We start from the raw sequence: 6,870 nt of genomic DNA, 5'->3' as shown, positions 1-6,870 counted from the left end.
GCTAGCGCGGGAGATCACTGTGTTCTGATTTGTGGATAACTATGAAAAATTACATAACAACCATGATCGAGTAAGCTCTGAGATTGTGGACTTGACTTCTAGCAAACCTCTTTGGCTAATGTTTTACATTTTTGTCCATACTCAACTGAAATCAGGTTTATTTATTTCAATATTCATCATTTTTCTTTCACATTCCAGAGGCCACATCATTCACAGACTTCGTTCCCCCCCCCCCCCTTAGTTTCATGAATCTCCACTTCTCTCTCCTATCTCCATGATTTTCCAACCTTCAATTCTCCCTCTCCCCCTTCCCTTTTATTTCATCTTTCTCCTCTCAATGATGTCTGAACCTTTTACTTGATTTTCACTATACAGTGGACTTCCATTATAACAGAGTCCTTCAGACTGGTAATTTTCTTTGTTATATCGATATTTTGTTATAACCAAACAAATAAACAATAACAAGCAAAGAGCGGGTAATGTTGCAACCTGAATTTTTACTTCATTGTAACTGGAATTTTGTTATCACCATGTTCATTATAACCGGAGTGCACTGTATTTTCTCTTATGACTCTCTCTCTGTCCCCTTTTTTCCAGTCTCCACAAGTGCAACTTCAACTTCCAGCTCTCTGCTACCCCTCACCTGTCACTATTTGCCTTCCTTACATTCTCCCTATGTCGCTTACCTCCTAAACTCTCTTCCTTCTAGGCTTTTCTTTTGTCAAGCCACTATCCCTACTAGGACTACATACACATGGTGCTACCGAAAACCTTTTCCCCTGAAATCGGGTCATTATGACGTTATTACACACATTTCTTATGCATGTGAGCACATTTGAATTGAAATTGGCAGCTCTGAAGGCATTTGAGAACTGTTTTGGCTTTAATGACACAGGTAAAGCAGGAAAGTCAGGGTAGTGACTAGCACAACAGTTCATAGAATCAATTTATACAATTAGTCTTACGGCATATGGATTATGGCATATGGATACACTGTCAGTCATACCAGGTGCACCAATGCACTCACTGTGCTTCACAGAGTCCATCTCAACATCCTGTAAATCTGCACTCGACAAACATTTTGTATTTTTTTCCTACCCAGTATTTACTAGTCATACCATAAGGTCAATCCTGTCTTAACTTTGATCAAATTTGTGATATGATCAAACTACAAATCCAAAGCTAGTATGGCAGAGGCATCTAGAGAATATACCTTTTGTATCTTGCTACTAATGCACTTCTAATTGAATACATTTTTTTTTTTGTAACTGCTGAAAACATATGAACTGGTTAGTCCTCATCACAATAATAATACTCAGGAAATTGTCAAAGAAAGAAATAACGTATAGAAATGGCAGTATGTAAGCGCTTGAATCTGCTTTGTCTACAGCATTGCACAAAATATCTGCAAATTAGTCATTTTACCTTACAGGAAAGTAAAACAATACCTCATGAAACAGTACATTTTACAGATGTTTTGTAAATTACAAGGGCAACGGAGTTGCTCATGCTCACTGCGGCGGTACACTTCCCTCTAAAATTGTTCAATATACAGGTTTAAATATACATCACAACATCATATGGGAATCACACAGCACAAATTTTGTAAGACTGTCCTATCTAATGTGCATTGTTTTATGTTTGGAGTCACATATGCCTCATATCACTTTATCATGGCAACACACAATTAAAATTTTGTAACCTCATTAACATTGTACTAATTCAAATTTCCTTTACAAGTTCATGGAGCATGATAGATGATAGTAAAGAGTTGATTTTAGAAGAACCTACTTGAGAAAATTTGCTCAAAATATTATCATGATTCAAGATGTTATCTCTTACACTATCATGACGTTCCATTGTACCACAGAATGATTACATACAATATGTATGTCTTCCTCATCTGCAGCTGGGATACTCAATCCCATGCATCAGGAGGGTAGTCCATCTCTGCACCTTCATGGGCCTCATGCTTTGGGGACATCTTCTGAATGGAATGTTTGACAGAGTCTAACAGAGAGTGTATACTCCCCTCTGACCTACTGACTGGCAGGGACCTCTCACCAAGGCTCTGCCTTGCTGCTTCACTTCTTGTTTCTTCCAACCGGGCAACAGCTGTCTCTCTTTGGTCTGCCAACTTTCCTCGACTGCGGATAGCTGCCATGAGGTGGGAGTGGTTGAGGTCTGTATCTGACCAGGAGTGCTTCGGTGGCTGTCTAGGGTCTGAGGCTTCTGCAACAAAAGTAGTCTGCTTTGATTCACTGTCAGCAGTTTGAGTAGGAGGAGAAGAAATTGCCTGAAGAGATGTATGGTCAGCCTCCTCAGGGGTTGCATTATTGTTGCTATTATTTGTGGACAGGACTTCATGAGAAATGTTTTGGTCAGCTGTGTTTTTATCATGGTCATCTTGTGCGCTTTGATGATCCACCACATCTGAGATATCTGTGCTCAAAGCCATGTCACAGTCTGTCCCTTCTTCTGCTGGTTCATGGCTCTCTGGGATTTCATCTGCACCATTTATAACTGTCTCCCTGATGGGAAGCTCTGCCACACTGGGAATGACCATGACAGTTGCACAGCTGGAAGCATTAACCACTTCTGGTGTATCTCTGCCCTCCCCAACATTTACCATCCTCACATTGCCCTTTGCTGATGCCATGGCATTCTTTAGGTCACTCACAGTGACAATCTTTCTCTCCAGGATAGGACTGTCAGTGGACTCTTGATCAGTCTTTCCAATTTTGGATGATTCCCCTTCTAAAAGGGAACCTCGATAAAGAAGTTCTGCATTCCTGGACCCTTTGACATTGCTTTTTACATTGAGTGCTGAGCAGGCTGACAAAGGTTTCGCACTACTGGGGGATGCTTGCTGCTGCAATAATGCCTTGAAATCATTGATGTTTGTCCTTGGTTTTCCTGACACAAGACAAACTCTAACAGGTGTGTTTTCCACTATAACAGTTTCTGAAAAGCGTATCGTTCTACTGCTGTTGGGAACAACATCATATGGGGAGTCTGCAGCCATCATTTGCCCAATAGTTGTATCTGCGAAAGGATCTGATGAAGAATTAAGCTTCTTCTTAAATTTGTGACTCTTCATGGCCAAATCATCTCCCTTCTTGCCACCTTTCAATATAGAACTTGTTGGCCGGCGGTTTGGATCATACACATATGGTGCATGCTGTTGCTGAGATTCATCTGGTTTGCCTGTCACAACATTCTTTGGAGTGACTGGCGTTGCTAAATCACCAGAGCCTTCTTTCTGGGAGTTTTTGTCCTCTACTGTTTTTGTTCCACACTGGTGATCTTCCAAGTGATTTGCAGCATGGACTATAGCCTGATCAGGGTCAAGATTCTGTGAGCCTATACCTTCCTTATATGAAGACCTAAAGGAAGTTGTCCTGGGCTCCTCAATGCTTGGTGTGTGAGAGGTAACTGATGTGGCAAGCATGGTCGACACATCTGTCGTGGTTACGTGGATTGGTGGGGTTGTGGGAGTTGTAGGTGGAGTAGCCATGCTGCTGCTTCGTCCATTTGACTTAGACTTTCTCATCTGGTCAAGGATCTCTGCCCTCTGTTCCCTGGTCAAGGCCTTGGCCTGCCGTTCTTCACCCATTTTCAGTTGACTAAGAGTGTCGTATGTCTGAGGGGCCTGTGCTTGAAGGTCGCTAACATAACGATTAAACTTTTGCTTTCTTTCTAGAGAGTTTGTGGGTGATATCACATTGGCTGGTTTGTTTATAAGACTTGTGCTCATCCCATTTGTGTATATGGTATAGGTATTGTCTTTGGATTTGCGCTTTATGGTGCTGTAGCTCCCAGGGTAGAGTCCAAAGAATATGTTACTTGCCTCACTGGGCAGAGGACTTGAGGTTGGTGTGAGGGTATCTGCGTCGGACTCCGAAGATGCACTGGGTTTGTTTGTGGATGGCTTATATCCATAGAAACGTTCTCTAGCCTTCAGCATTGCACCAGGAATGGGTGTTGCCCAAAAGTCTGACGCCTGACCAGCAGCAGACACAGCAGCTGTAGTAGCAGGTGAGAAGTGGTTCTGCATCATCATGTTGGAATGCACCTGAGACAGACTGGTCACCTGTGACAAACTAGTCATTGCAGTTGCTGTGTCTGCTACCTGAGCAGTTCCATTTGTCAATGGCTGTGTGTGGTGGGATTTAGAGCTTGTGAGTGATGGGGAGGTACTGGTTTCCTGTGCAGTATTTGTAATAGGTTTTCCTCCACTGGTGACTAGGGACCTGCCACTCCCAGGGAAGCAGAGTGTATACATTTTCTCTGTAGGGCTGCCCAGAGGAGGGGGCAAATCATAGCTGGCACTACTGATATCTGACATGTCACTGGGAGCAGGAGTCACACTACGACTTCCATCAGAGTCATTGTTGGTCAACGTCTGGTTGGAGGGAGTTGAGTCAAGGGAAACCGGGCTGCCATCTATAGTGGAAATAATAAAACAAAGACATGAGAGATAAGCAAGTCTGTATAGAATCAGTTGTTTTGAGAAATAAAGCTGTTGCATGCTATTGACACTTCATCTATTCTGTTGAAGTGTAATTCTAGTGCAGCAGCTTTCATTTACAGTTCCAACAAATTTGTGGGAGCAGTTTTGATAACCCACATCCTTCTACTCAAGTAGATCTGCAGAAGTTTTACCCATTAGTAACTGAACCGCCCGAAACCGCCCTTTTTATTACTCCCTAACATGCCCCAGACCACCTGTCCACTTGTATGTACTTTTGTGGTTTAGCCTTTTTATTGTTTTCATATAATGTAAATAATTATGTAATTTCAAAGAGGTCAAAGGTCAATGAAGGTATGTCAAAATCATTTCTGTGGCACACCATTCTCTTGGTAAAGTCTTAATAGGCTTTCAAATAAACATAACTTACAAATGACAAAAATGACCACGCAGTGAGCTATTTTACATAGTGAAGTGAGAGTAATATTGCTATACCTTCTAGGGAACCATAGGCCATAATGTACAGAACCTTCAGTTGCTAAAGGGTTAATGGAATCTGATACCAAAAATAACCTTTCAAAGCTGATCACATGATTATCAGTAAGCTGCATTAGAAATGTCAAGCTAAAGTATGCAGATGTGTGCACTGCACATATATCTGTTTTCTTTAACTGACTACACAACAACAACAAGGAATGTCACTATGGCGAATGGTATGGCTTCGCTATCACGCATGGTTCTCCCAATAAGTCTATAGTACATCTTGACGTGTGACGACAGTTTCACATAACTGGCAAAATATTAAAATGACATGTTTGTCACAAATGTGTTGAGTGTTCACTTTCCTTGAACTAGAGTAAAAGTGGAAATTTTTGTGCATTTTGCGCAACCAGAAGCTAGCACGAAAATAAAAGCACACAAATATTTTTGCATGCCATATGTTTCTGTCGTCAATGTCTTGATTCCATGAAATTAGAAATAAGTGAAACTCATCTTACCCAGCCGAGCGTGAAAAATTGCTCACGCGAAAAATAACCACTTTTACAGTAGGATTAATTGGACGAATGGCTATATTGTTTAAGAAAGAAGGTACACTGTATTTGGGGATAGGAGGATTTTTACTTGACCTTTAACCCTGTTATCTATAAGTTTATGCATTGAGTAATTTCCAAAGTATGGAGAACTAGAAATGACGTTGTGGCCACTGGTATGCCTCCGCCATAATGCATGGTTCTCCTTATTGGTGCATGGTACAATGTCTTCACAATATGTGATGACAGTTTCACATAATTGGCAAGATATTGAAATGACAGGTTTGTCACAAATGTGTTGAATGTTAACTTTCCTTGAACTAGGTTTGCTATATAATGTCTAAGAGTGCAGGTACATGTATTTGGGGAATGGAGGATTTTTACTTGACTTTTGACCAACCCTTTCATAAATTTATACATTGAATTTTCAAGGTATGAAGAAAAAGTGGAATTACAGTATAAAACACTTTTTTTTTTGCAGCCTGGCCTTCGACCCTTAACCTTTGACCTTCTAGCAGGAAATTTCCTAGAGCATCTCTATTAGGTCATACATGTATATATCAAGTTTCAAAAATAATCCTGCAAGCATTGCATATACTAGTATATGAAGGAAATAGTGAAATTTTGAGGAATTAACCTTGACCTTTGACCCCTGACCATTGACCCATGACACCTAAATTCCCTAGATAATCCCTGCCAGTCAGCACATGCATATGTATCAAGTTCCATGAAGATACATTGAACCATTTGCGAGAAAAGTGAAAGTTCAATATTTTTACCCGACCTTTGAACTCATGACGTGAAACTCTCTCTGGAGAATCTTTATGCTGTAGTACATCTACACTAAGTTTCAAGAAAATACCTTCAGGCATTGCATAGATATGGCAGAAATAGCAAAATTTTTAGCATTTGACCTTGACCTTTGACCTCTTGCCAATTTCACTATGATACTACTTAATTAATTGCCCCAACATACATCATCCTTGGACCAAGTTTGGTGAAAGTTGCTTCGTCCAGTCTTGAGTTATTGTTTACCAAAGATAGTAGATAACAAGATAAGAAGGTGTGCGATAAAATGGACACAAAATGGCTACCCTACATGACGATACAAAAGAGAGCTAGGTACAAACTCAGTACACCTAGAAACATTCATTTCCAAAGGTAGTAGAATTTCTATTATCTTAAAAAGATTTAAAAATCATGGTCATAGCTTTTTTTCGATTAAGGGGATTATTTTGAAGAACAAGATTTTAAAGTAATAAGGATTATTTCGTGGAGGTAAAAATTTGGCAACATGATCTAAAAACAATCAACGACACTTGATAAACAGCAACGACAACTTCAAAGACAGCGCGTCTCAGGTGATGT

General features: G+C 40.4%; 1 pseudogene; it reads right to left on the bottom strand.

Moving 5' to 3' along the window:
* Nucleotides 1-245: 245 nt before the first annotated feature.
* The window catches only part of LOC139738774 (uncharacterized), a 240,750-nt pseudogene continuing 234,125 nt past the window's right edge, over nt 246-6,870 (bottom strand).

The sequence above is a fragment of the Diadema antillarum genome, unplaced genomic scaffold (genome assembly GCF_040938485.1).
Source record: "Diadema antillarum isolate AM-2024a unplaced genomic scaffold, OU_Dant_1.0 seq00000768_RagTag, whole genome shotgun sequence".
Classification (NCBI taxonomy): Eukaryota; Metazoa; Echinodermata; class Echinoidea; order Diadematoida; family Diadematidae; genus Diadema; species Diadema antillarum.
Note: the sequence above shows the minus strand (reverse complement) of the source record. Positions and strands in the feature narration are given on the sequence as shown.